Raw genomic sequence first — 14400 nt, 5'->3', positions numbered from 1 at the left:
AGAAGTTTCAATTGAAAAATATTGAAATCATACAATATATATTCTCTGACCACAATGGAATGAAGCTACAGATCAGTAGCAGGGGTGAAATGAAAAACCATAAACAAGTGGAAATGAACAACATACTCTAAAACAACCAATGGGTTAAAGAGGAAATCAGAAATGAAATTAGGAAATATCTTGAGTCAAATGAAAATGAAAATACAACATGGAAAACTTATGGGATGCAGAGAAAGCAGTGCTGAGAGGGGAAATTTATAGCTCTAAATGATTGCATTAAAAAAGAACATAGATTTCAGATCAAAGAACTAACCTCAAAACTAGAAGAGCTAGAAAAAGAAGAGCAAACTGAACCCAAAGTGAGCAGAAGGAAGAAAATAAAAAGATTATAGCAGAGATAAATGAAATAGAAAACAAAAAAGCAATAGCTGGCTTTGAAAATTTCAATAAAATCAACAATACTTTAGCTGGAATGACAAAAGAAAAAAAGAGAGAGGATACAAATAATGAAAACTTGAAAGGAAAAGGCACACATTGCTACCAACCCCAAAGAAATAGAAAGGACTATAAGAGGATACCATGAACAACTGTATGAACATATTGGATAACCTAGATGAAATAGACAAATTCTTGAAGCACATACAATATCTACTCAAGAACAAACAGATTTCAACAAGCCAATTCCAAATAAAGAGATTGAATCAGTTATCAAAAACCTCCCAAAAAAGAAAACCCCAGGGCCAGAAGTCTTCACAGGGGAATTCTACTAAATATTTCAAGAAAACTTAACTCCAATTCTACTCAAAATCTTCAAAAATATTGAAAAGGAGAAAACACTCCCTAACTCATTCTACAAGGCCAACATTACCCTCATCCAAAGCCAGATAAAGATTCCACAAGAAAACCATAGTCCATTATCTCTTATGAATGCAGATGAAAATATTCTCAAAAAATATGCAAACTGAATGCAAGAGCATATTACAAGAATTATACACCATGATCAAGTGGGATGTATCCCTGGTATGCAAGGCTAGTTCAACACAAGAAATCCAACTATTTTAATAAACCACATTAAAACAATGAAGGAAAAAACACATAATCATTTCAATTGATGAAGAAAAGGTATTTGACAAAATACAGCACCTCTCTTGATAAAAACACGTAGAACACTAGGAATCGAAGGAAACTTCTCTAACACGATAAAATCATACATGTAAAAGCTTCAACTATTATCCTACTTAGCTGTTAAAGACTGAAAGCTTTCCCTCTAACATCAGGAATGAGAAAAGGATGTCCATTGACACTACTGTTATTCATCATATCGAAAAGTTCTTACCAGAGAAATTAGGCAAGAAAGATAAATAAAAGGCAAATTGGAAAAGAAGTGAAACTTTCCCGATTTGCAGATGAAATTATGTTATATCCATAAAAGCCTGAAAAATCCACAACAAAGTTCCTGAAGCTAATAAGTGAATTCAACAAAGATCAACACCCAAAATTAGTAAAGTGTCTATACACAAGAAATAAACAATTAAAAAAAGAAATCAAGAGAACTCCATTCACAACAACATCTGAAAGAATCAAATATCTAGGAATATGTCCAACCAGGATATAAAGGACTAAGACACAGAAAACTAAAAACATTCTTAAAAGAAACTAAAGCCCTAAATTAATGACAGGGTATTCTGTGTTCATGGATTGGAAGACTAAATATTAAGATATCAATATACTGAAAGAAATTTACAGAGTCAATGCAGTCCCAATAAAAATTCTAATAACCTTCGGTGCAGAAATAGAAAAACCAATCATCAAATTTATTTAGAAGGGAAAGGGACCCCAACTAGTAAAGCCAACTTAAAGAGGAAGAATGAAATTGGAGGACTCGCACTTACCGATCATAAAGCTTACTAAAAAAGCTACAGTAATCAAAACAGCATGGTACTAGCACAAGGACAGGCACATAGATCAATGGAAGAGAACTGAGAGCCCAAAAATCAATGCTCACACTTACGTCCAGCTGATTTTTCACAAGAACTATCAAATTTCTAGAAGAAAACATAGGGAAGTATCTTCAGGACTTCATGTTAGGCAATAGTTTCTTAGAATTTACACCCTAAGCACAAGTAACAAAATAAAAAATAGATAAATGTGACCTTATTAAAAAACATACAAACAAACAAAAACACTTCTGTTTCTCAAAGGACTTTATCATCAAAGTAAAATGACACATAAACAATGGGAGAAAATATTTGGAAACCACATATTCAATAAAGGATTAAATATCCAATATATTTAAGCAAACTCATAAAGCCAGAATCTAGAATACAGGTTAGCAGGGGATGGGGTGGGTACAGAGAGTGGGAAGTTAGGAGTTAAAATGTACAGGGTGCCTATATGGAATAACGGAAATGTTTCGGTAATGGATAGTGGTAAAGGTAGCAGAGTGTTGTGAAAGCAATTAACAGCACTAAAATTAATATCTGAATATGATTAAAGGGAATTGTTCGATTTGAATATATGGTAACAGAATAAAAAGTTGAAAAAAAATCCTTGGAACTGCACTACACAAACAATGAACCCTGCTAAACCGTGGACTTTAATTAATAGTGCAATTCTAGAAATGTCCTTTCATAAATTTCAGCAAATATTCCACACCAATGCAAATTCTTGGTGGTAGGGTGGCAGATGGGAATCCTGCATTTTATTCATGATTGTTCCATAAATCTACAACTTCTCTAGTAAAAAGAATGCTGATCCTTGGTTTGAAAAGAGCAAGTCAAAGGTGAAAAAAAATTAAGGCAAAGATGCAAAGTACAACTTTACGACATCTTACTGTTAGGGCTGCCACTTTCCTGTAAGAGACATGGAAAGTTGTTCAAAGTTGTGATATTGAACAGTCTCAAGTTATCTTGCTGCGACATCCCTATCTGATGAAGATTAATGTGTAATTCAAACTTTGGGAGACTCTCAACAAGACTGGGATTCTCAGAGTCCTGTTTTGCAGGGGCCCAGGTAATAAAGTCACTGAGCACACATTTAGTTGCTAGACGCCACAACTATGTTAATTCCCAAGTGGCAAATGCTGCGTTAGATTTTGGCAAAAGAATCATAAGAAAAATATTTTTGTCAGTTTATCATCAAATATGAAATAATTTGTTTGCTTTTTAAAATTCCACAGTAAGAAACATTTCTCTGCTATATCAAGTGCCTTTAGTTACTGATATTTTAGCTACTGATATTGCTATTATCACTACTTTTCTAGAATTTTTTTCATTCAATGCACATTTTCTGATTTCTTTGAGCACTATCCTATACATTTCAGTTAGGGAGCCTAATTTCATTTTTCATACCTCCTGAAATGCTTCAGCCTTCAGCCAGGCAAATATTAGATATAATTTCTCACTTTACATCCATTAAAAGTTTCAGCTTTTCTCACTTTTGTCTGATCCCCCTTTTATTTTTTTAAACATGGGCAGGCACTAGGAATGACATTTTTTTTTTTAATTGAGAATGGATGAATAAAACAACAATGAAATGCTTAGAAGAATAAGAAAATAACCTTATCATCTTATGTTTATTAAAGAATTTAAAATCAATTGCATATATAATAGTTTAATCTATTTATATATATGATGGTTACATAATCACTAAGGGATAGTGAATTCCATTTTAAAATAAGCATCATAACAGGCCACATTCCAGGAAAAAACAAATTGCAGGGAAAGAGGTAATAGGAAAGGGACTTCATAATTTTTGTTGAAGTAGTTTGGGATATTTACAGCTAAAAAATGTGGCTGAATTTGCTAGCAACATTTGAAATAGACTCAGGTCTAAAAATACTAATTGTCAGCATATTGAAAAATACTACCTTGATGCTAAAAAGTTGCTTTGATTCTCATAAAACATCTGAATAAATAAAATTCATAAATGACATCTTAAAGAGCTTATTTAATTTTGCACCATTCAAATAACAACAAAACAAAAGCCTGTGCATATGCATTTAGATTTAAGAAAAAATCATAAACATAGAAATGCTAGGAAGAAAAGTTAAGTTTAAAAAAATTTCTAGAACTAAGTAATGGAACCAGACTTGAGACAAGATTTAGGAAATCTAAACTGTAGTCCTGACAGTGTATCTAACTAGCGTTGTGGCCTTTAGTAAAGCAAATACTCTGCCTGGGTCTCAGATTCCTTACATGTGCACCAAATCAGAATCAAAAGTCACTGAGATGCCAGTCTCCTGCCCTGCAACAATGACAGGCATTGCAAATGGATTGCAGGATTCCTTGCCACTTGGCCCAAACTGGTCTTGCATTCATTCCCTTCCTGCCACTTGAAGTAGGCCCTAGTCATCAAAAGATGCAGGCCCTGGAGAGGAAACCAACTTGTCATTTTCAATCACTAGCCACTCTAGCATTTCTTAATTCTAAGTGTCTGTCAGTTCTTTGTTCACACGTTGTGCCATTAATTGTTCTTTAACAAAATACAAAAATTCTGGTTTTCTATTAGCTCAACTACAGATCATCTCTTATGGACTCCTGGCATTCAAAAGCAGTGAATAAACTACTATACCTAAGGCCTAAGGGACAAATCAAGCAGCTATTTAAATTAATGACAGTTGAAAATTAATTCAATTTTAGTGACTAAAGTATCACAGTGGCACAGTAAACTACAGAGTAAAAAGGGCAAGATAAATATCTATCCTTTCATATTTATCCAAGTTGAAATCATTTATTCAAAAAATAAATTTGAAGCCTAAGCTCTCTGTTAAAACGTGGTACGGTGTTAAACAAAACTACTGTAGTACTACATGGTTACATGAAGCTCATAGTCTGGTATGGGAATTGGAGGATATATATATATATATATATATAATTATAATAATAGTTTTGGAAAGAGCCTTTAAGGAAAAGCACAGAGTACTGTGAAAGGTTGTAGCAGGAAGAATTAAATCACTTATCATCAGTAGGAACATTATAAAAGATACACTAAAATATGACATTTAAGTTAAAGCATGAAGAATAAGTAGAATCTAGTTTTGAATAAGAGTTGGTTTTATGAGCAGGAAATAAGTGAACAGTCTTGAAAGGGGGAATAATATGGCTCAGTAAATGATTATATATAGCAGATAAAAGAAGTAAGTTTGGCATCAAATTTCTGGCTTTACCATTGGGTGGATGGAGGTGCTACTGACTGAAAAGGGTAATTAAAAGAGGGAAAAGATTTTCAACTTTTGTAATTAGAACTTTGTAATACCAATAAAGCATCTAAGAGATATGTCAAGTAGAAACTTCATACATGGATCTGGAAATTAGAAAAGGGGTCCAGTCTAGATATTTAAATGTAAGAGCCATCAGCATATGTATGCTATTTAAAGCCATAAGAGTGGTTGAGATTGCTCGGGAAGAGAATTATGAGTGAGAAGTTATAAGTGCAATGTGCGAGCCTTAAGGATTTAAATTGCTCCTCAAGATATTGTCTGTAGAATAATAGTATCAGAATTACTTGGAAGCTTGTTAGAAATGTACTGTCTCAGAACTCACCCAAGACCTATTAACTCATAACCTGCATTGTGCATATCCCTAAGTGATACATATGATAATCAAAGTTTTATAAGCTCTTGAGTCGAAGAGAAGTCGTTGGCAAAGGGAACTGAGAAAGAGATAAGAAAATGAAAGCAAAACTAGAAAAATGTGGTGTCATGGAAGACATGAGCAAAGGAGGCATCAAAGCTTTAGGAGTAATCAAGAGTGGGCAATGCCTTTGGGAATACAAATAACATGACAAGAAAAGTGTGCATTAAATTTATCAGCATTCAGTTTGGGTGAATGAAGTTAACCAGAGCAGTTTTGATGGAGTAATGCAAGTGGAAGGCAAATTATTAGTTGTTGAAGAATTAATGGAAGGTAATAAAATAGACAGTCAAATATAGACAAAGTTCTCAAGAAGTTTGCCTTTGGAGAGTGCAGCTAGGTCAGAAAGTGAGGGGTATAACAGAGTAATGAGGGAGCCAAAGGAGAAGGATATTAATACTAACACTGATCAATAAGGTTTGAATGCTAAGGAGAAGGAATAATTATAAAAGGAAAAACTGAAGCCATCAAGATGTAGATAAAAGAACTCAGCTTTGACAAAGAGGGAAATCTGAAGGTTCAGAGGCAACATGAGGAGACAGTGTTTGATAGATGAGGAGCTCTTCCATTGTTACAGGAGGAGGATGGACATAACACCAGGCTTGGTTCAATAGATGGATAATGATAGAGCATCCATTTCAAGGTTCCAATCTTTTCTACAAGGGGAAGTCATTTGATAAAATGAATGAGGGAAGTAGTGTCAAATACTTGAGAAAAAATAGAATATTTACATTTGTTAAATAAAATATAATTTATTTCATGACAAAATGGCTTGCAAGATGGGCCATTTTATCACATCAGTTTTTTTCAGGGAAACGAATTGAGGTCAAGTATAAGATACAAACCTAGACAGACTGACTTCAGATCCCATGCTTTGTTGACTACAAAGTTATTTTAAAGGAAAGAGCTTACTAGAGAAAGATAAGAATGGTTATTGTGAATTTTAATAAAAACCTTTGGCCAGGTTGACCAGTAAAGCTTTGTGCTAGCATAAATGAAGAATGATTTGATTTCAGTCTGATTTTTTATCATCTCAGTGAAGATACTATTATAAATTGTTTATATAACAGTTTATGAAACATTTAACCTTCTTTATTTTACTCTGTATTATCCCATAGTACTTTATGACAGAGTACAGTTTTTTATATCAGTGAGTTTTTCTAACAGATATTTTTGCTATTGGATCTGAAGCAAATATTACTGGGATTTTTAATCTCTTAGCACTGTCATATAGTCAAATTAGATAAATTATATGAAATTATAGTACTGAAAAGAAAACTTTAAAACTACATTATTAAGAACAAAAAAGAAAAAGAAGTTTCAAGGAATGAATGATACTGAAATTTTTAAAACTGAGTCCACTTATTACGCATATAATCAATCGATTATCATGAAAGGTATGTTTTCTGGTTGGCACAGACTATTGGGTTCGCACATAGTCACTGAAACCTGAGTGTCCATTTGTATAAGCACACTTTTGAAATGACGGAGATATTTTGACACAATATATAGACACAATTCTGTGAAATAAGAAACTTCCATTGGACACTATCCAGTGCAGAAAATAGTATATCCTGAGGAGTCTGGGAAGATTTTCAGAGGATCACTGTACACAGACAGACCATTTGTGAATTTTGACAAGGTAGTACAAAATTTGGTTGATACCACCAAAAGGTTTGGTAGCAGTCAAAGTACACCTAAGACAAGATCTGCATGTAAAGTTGTAAGAGAAAAATCACAAAGGCCAAAAGTGATGACACAAAGGATAAAATGGTGAGGCAACCGAAAAATAAGCAGTGATTGTCAACACCATTGACAAAAAAAATTCTGGGGGACTAGGGCAATAAAAACAAATGAACATACAAACAAACAATTCATCCTTGCAAGAGCTAAACTGTATACTCAGTAAAATAGGTTCTGGCCAAATCATCAAGCACAAGTACTTCTGGGGAGAGCTGATGATTCTAGCCTGTGAATTATGATGATCAAAGAAACAAATAAACAGGAAAAATAGGAACCTGTAAAAACTGTTTATGACTAAACTTCTTAGAATAAAATATACCCTTTCCACCCAAACGGTTTAACGTCCTCATCTCCATTTACACTATAAATTAGGATAAAGCCCACTTTTATTTTCACCCACAAAATTTTATTTGGTAAATGTGTGAAGTTATCTCTATGGTAATAGTCTTGTTCAGCACTGTTATAAATAGGATACCATTTGCAATGGACATCAAACCCTGGATGCGATTGCTAATTGGTCCAATTATTTCCAAAAATTATTTTTACCTTAAAGGATCCTTTTAGCTATAAAGGCTCTGAACTTTATAAAGAAAAAAATCTTCACAAAATATTTGTCAAGAGGAACTCAATACATACTAAGGAATAAATTAAATGCAGTTTTAATAAACAGGGAACTTAAAGGTAAGTTTACAAAGAACACAAATAATATAGAGACTGCACTTCTTTAGCGTTAGAGTTAGCTTCAATTTTTCTTCAATAAATATTATTCAAATGATTTAGTAAATAGTACTAAAGGAAATGTCTGTTTGTTCCACACCAGGTCTTGTTCTATATTTGGTTCTCTGATTATCGTACTGATATTTTTTGTGTGTTCCATTAGATCCTTTTTCTTTATGCTAATCTCTGGCAAAACAGTCATTTCCATTTGTACAGTAATACAGCTACACTGTTCATCAATATTATAATAATTGAAAATTTCCATCAACAATTTTACAATTGCTTATTATTAAAAATAAAAAGTTCAAAATTTTCATTCACACTATCTTAGCAAATAGGGATAATAGTACTTCTATTAACAAGACAGACAGAGAGAGAGAGAGAGAGAGAGGGAGATAATCTCTTCAATACCAGGGCATGCAGAGTTATAGCATTTCTCCAAAGTATAGTCTTTCAGAATCTTAATGTTCACCCTATTTGTAATTGACATAGTCTTCTTCTATTCCTGTTGCACTCTACTGGCAAAGGAAGTTTATAGTTAGATCAGATGTTTTATGGAAGAGGAATCCTTTTCAGTATGAAACCAACTTGCCAAAGTGTCTCCATTACTGGAAAGCATTTACTTTATGCAACTTCCTGTGTTTCATGACGTATGACCATTTACAAGAGGACTAAAAGTAATTTTATCTTTAGTCAGATACACGTCAATGGAACCTTTCCTGTAACACCTAAATATTCTGATGGAAAACTTCAGAATCGTAGCATCTGAACTTTAGCTCAGGGAATCACCTAAATTACCTGTCAACTCACTTCTAGTATTTAAAACACCAATAATCAGGCAAAACTTCTTGTATTTATTTTCATTTTTATGCCATTCCACAGCTTAGTAAGGATATGAAAAGAACAATAACAATTTCATCTTTTCATCTCTGATTTTAAATTATTTTGTTCTGTATTCAGTAGGAGAGCAAACATACCTAAAAGAAAATAACATTGTAGAATACTAAGTAAGTATATTATTTATTAATGAAATATTGATAGGATATTGTAATGCTCTATGAAGACAAATAAATATGTAACAATTTTCTATAATTATCATTACTTCTTATATAGGAAACAATATATTTTAGTATTGCATAATAATTTTAAGAATAATCAAAATAGTATGTTCTGCAGTTTATACATTTTATTTCCTATTAACAGGTCATCAATAACCCTGAGTTAACCTGGAACAGTCTTATTTAACTAGCACCTTTCAAAATGGGCATTCAGAATGCTCACTAATAAAACAGAGTGAGCTCGGGCATCAGCAGCTAGAAATGACTATCCCACCAGGACTCCAACTGTGATCAGAGAAGTATTTAATGCTGGGCCCTGCAGGCCATTTCGGGGAAAATGCACAAAACCATCAAATCAATATTGAAGATAAAAGCATTTGTTTTTCTTTTAATAGGTAACACCAATACAAATTGTACTCAAGAACAGCATTTTGACAAAATATGTATTTTATAGTCACACACACATATTTACTACATTAAAAACTTTGGAGTAGAAATAAAATTGGAGTTGGTAAAAGTACTGTATAAATAGAGTGGGGACAAATTTCAGCCTTTAACACTTTTAGCAAGTCTCCATTATCATAACCAAAGCCTGCAAATGGAGCTATAACAAGTATAAGACTGGATTTTGTAATTATAAATTTTTGCCTTAGAATATCTTGACCTGGAAGAATAATATCTTGATGAACCAATTTATATTCTCAACTGTAATGAAATGAAATTGAGGGTGTCTATGATTTTTGCAGCATCTAAATCTGGTAGCGTTTTCCAAAGAATTATGAACAGACAAATTATTTATGAGTTTTCCCATGTAAAAAAAAAAATTGCCAGAGAAAGATACTTAAAGAAGAAATAAAAAGGCATTAGCTATTTAAATAATTGGTTAGAAATTTTTACATATTTTAATTGTGACTTTTAAACATCTCGCATTTAACAGGATTGACTTTGAACTTACCAGTACCTCAGCATTTTTGGAGAGTCTTTTCCCTTTCAAAATTTATTATCTGGGATCTGTGCCATGCCATATAGTCCCCATTAGCCACATGTTCTCCTGAATACATGAAATATGGCTGATAGGAATGGAGATATTTTGTAACATTGGATTTCAAAGCCTAAGTAGGAAAAAAATGTAAAATATATCATTAAACGTTTTATATTGATCATTTATTGATATCTTAATGTTTTTGTTATATTGGGTTAAATTAAATATATTATTAAAAATTTCCACAGTTACTTTTCACTGCTTTTAAAGGTGGCTACTAGAAAATTTAAAATTATATTTTTGGGTCACATCCGTGGTTTATGTTAAATTTCAATTTAGCAGCACCGCTCTAAACCCAGAGAAAATCAGATAAAGATTCAACCATTTAAAATATATTAACCAGAAAATTTAACTCTTAAAGAATAAAGCCAACTTTATTTTTTTAATTTAATAAGAATTACGGCATGTTAAAAATCTTCAGAGAAAGACCAATGACATAATATTACAGAATAGAAGAACTTAGTAACCGATGAAAATAGGCAAAAGTGTTTCGAGAATTATTTTGCTTATGGTATTTGTGATGTTCAGATAACGTAAAGAAGTGAAGTCATGGAAATTAAATATATCCATGGGAGATGAGAAACCTGGAGAACTCTCTTTTCTGGAAGGTCAAGGCTGCAGAGAAGGTTTCCCATCTCATGAGTTATGCCAACTGAAGCCTGGAGCTGCCGTACTTGGGGGAGTGGAAGACACAGAATTCTAGAAGGGTCTTGTCTCAGTTGTGAAGAGTAATAAGCCATGGAGTGAGCACTTCTATGGTCCCATTTAACACATTTTAAAAGCAAAACTCCAAAAGATCAAGCTTTCACCTAGGAATTCAATGCATCCCAGAACAAATCTGAAGAATACTTGCAGAAATTCAAAAATATCAAGCACTCAGCAAGGTAAAATTCATGTCTGGCATCCAAACCAAAGTTATAGGCATGCAATGAAGCAGGAAAATAGAACCCATATGAGGAGAAAAATCAATGAATCACAACTGACCCACAACTGAAACAGATGTTAGAATTAGCAGACAAAGACATTAAAATTGCTTTTATAACTATTCCGTATGTTGAAAAAGTTAGGTAAGTACATAAAAGATATAAAATAGGCACAAATCAAACCTCTAGAGATGTAAACTACAATGTGAAGGATGAAAAATGGATGGCATTAATGACATATTAGACATTGCAGAAGAAAATATTAATGAAATAACTTACCCTGAAGACATAGTGATAGAATCTACACAAAATGAAACACAGAAAGAAAAGATCATTTAAAAAAAGAACAGAGCACCAGTGAGCTAAGTGTCAACTCCAAATGGCCTAATATAGGCTAACTGGAGTCCCAATTATGGAGGAGCAGAAAAGATATTTAAAGAAATAATTGCCACAATTTTAAAAATTTAAGGAAAAGTATAAACTTGCAAGTCCAAGGAAATCAGTGAATCATAACTACACCAAGGCACACTATGATTGGGTATTTATGATAAAATACCTCAAACCAATGACAAAAAAAAACTTGAATGCAACTAGAAAAATAGTGTGGTATAGAGGGATTAATAACAATGATGACAGAGTGGTGCAATGGTGGCTCAGTGGCAGAATTCTCTCCTGCCATGCCGGAGACCCGGGTTTGATTCCCGGTGCTTGCCCATGAGGGAAAAAAAAAATCAAAGATTAAAAACAATGATGACAACAGATGTCTCCTCAGAAACTGCAAACAAGAAGTCAGTGGAGCAATACCCTTAAAATACTGAGAGAAAGAGGGAAGAAAAGGCACTCTGGGTTTTCGGCTCTCAGAGTCTAGTGAGGGACAGCATGGCTGAAGGAAGTCTTCTGAGGAATTCTGGGCCTTCACAAAATCTAATAAACCAGTCACACTCCCAAAATTAGGAATCATGCAGTGACGCACAGAGAGTGAAAGAGGAAGACATAAAGCAATCAGTTGAATTTCAGAAAATCAAGAGCAGTACTCAGTAAGTCAAAAAGCTAGCAAACAGGTTTGTGGAAGAGAGAGAAAAAAAGAAAATTGGAAAGAGGAAGAAAAAAACAGAGAGACAGAGTGAGAGAAAGATCTTCCTTCACTGGTTCAGAAAGCTGGTGATTCAGCTCTAAAGCTTAAGGAGATGTCACAGGTCTTATCAGAGTTCCGATCCCAAATTCTGGTGAAGGAAATTTCTTAATTCTTCATTGTAAGGCATTCTTCTTTGTAAAGTCAGTAATAAACTGAATCAAACTACAGCTGTGAGAAAGTCCAGATTCATATCAACTATCTATAAGTCCACACTCTAGCAGCTTGACAATATTTGTTTTAGTTTCTATTGTTATTGAAACAAGTTTAAAACATATAATAAAAATTAAAGGCATATAGAGCGGACCACGATGGCTCAGTGGCAGAGTTCTTGTCTGCCATGCCAGAGACCTGGGTTCGATTCCCGGTGCCTGCCCATGCAAAAAACAAAAAGATTAAAGGCATATAAAGAAGCAAATATGACCAATGACCAAGAAAGGAACTGTCAATAGAAAGAGACACAGAGATGACCCTGCTATTGAATTATTGTACTAGCATTTTGAAATAACTGTGTTAAAGATGCAAAAGTATGTGGAAAAGAAGAAAAATAATTCTACAATTGGACAGGACTGATTAGGGTTAGTAAGAAAAGCAAAAAAAAAAAAGAGTATACTCTCTTGGTGGCAGAATAATAGAATCTAAAAGCATGACTTCTACAGGCTTCCGTGGTAATTCCACTATAGCACTTACCACAGCAGGTCCCTTCTTACCACAGCAGTTCCCTTCTTACCACAGCAGTTTCCTTTTTTGTTTATGCTAGGGGTCTGTAGACAAGGATTTGTCTTGCTCACAGCTACCTCCTCAAAGTCAGCACAATACCTGGTGGCAGTGTAATTCAATCAAGACTGTTAATTAGAGAAATGAATAACAAATCAAAATGTTAATGGTGATGCATTGTAGAAAGAGAACAGAATTCTAATTGCAAAAGTTACAAAATATTTTAATGTTACCATAAGAGAGTGCTTTCAGAAATTCCTAAATTACAAGTATCTACTAAAACTCTGTAAAGACAACAGCTCATTTGTTTCTCAAAAATAATTATTTTGTTGAATCAATGAGGATTCTATGCCTCATTCTAATTTTGAACCATTTTAGCTCAACACTCGACATTAGTGTAAGTTAAAAATGTTTGAAAAAGACTTAAAATTTCCAATTTCTATAATTTGCCCACTTATCCAATCCTGGCTGCAGAAAGATTCAAACTAAATGCCTTGATATGTTCACCTGACTATGACTACCTTTGTAGCATCATAATCTGGAGAAGAAAAAGTATACAACTCTTGATAGTATGTTTGCATTGACCTACAAGCAAACATTCCAGGCTGCATAGTATGGGAATTGTTAGATTCAACAGCAGTGAAGCTGGGTGGAAGAAACAAGAGAATGAAGGAGGTGGCATTGCAAAGCTGCTCTTCTACCAGCTGTCCCTCTTGCATAAAGCTCTATGTCTGTGTCTTTCAAAGTTTTTTGCCATTAATAGCCCAGAGAAGTTTGCAAGGCCTTTCAGAGCATTTTATCTCTTTTACAATTTCATAAAATTGAAAAAATCACACAAAAATTAGGAAAATATGTTAGAAATTGTATGAAACCTCGTGATGCAAAATTTTTATTTGCATTGTAAACAACAGATTTTATAATTAGGGATTTTATTCTACCATGATGAGAAAAACTGATTCATTTCTAGACATATTCATTGTTACTAGTGTTTTCTGATACCTATGAGTTTTAAGTTGCTTTTTCTTTAAATACTAGACTGTCTTATTTGTAGGAAATTAATGCAGATACCTTACAGAAAGTTTACATAGCTTTTCTCAGAGCCTGCTACAAACCTTTGTTTTTAAACATTTTGAACAAGTAATGTTAGAGCTTCAAAATACTTTTTGCCCAATTTCTATGAATTCCAATTAAAGAATCATTAGCACATCGCGTCAGTAGATCTGTACTACAGCAAGCATATTTGTAATTGTCCAAACAAAAGAAAGTTGATGCTGATAGATAATCAGCTTAGGTATGACAGAAAAGAGAAGTAGAACAAGGCATGCACTAAATTCATTTCACAATGAAATCAACTTCCTGTCAGATCACAGGGTGACTTGCTTTTTTGGGGAGAAGGGGGATGCCTTGCTTTTGGCACATGATATTCATTCTTATG

The sequence above is a fragment of the Tamandua tetradactyla genome, chromosome 6 (assembly GCF_023851605.1).
Source record: "Tamandua tetradactyla isolate mTamTet1 chromosome 6, mTamTet1.pri, whole genome shotgun sequence".
In the NCBI taxonomy this organism is placed as follows: domain Eukaryota; kingdom Metazoa; phylum Chordata; class Mammalia; order Pilosa; family Myrmecophagidae; genus Tamandua; species Tamandua tetradactyla.
This window is presented reverse-complemented; position numbering follows the sequence as displayed.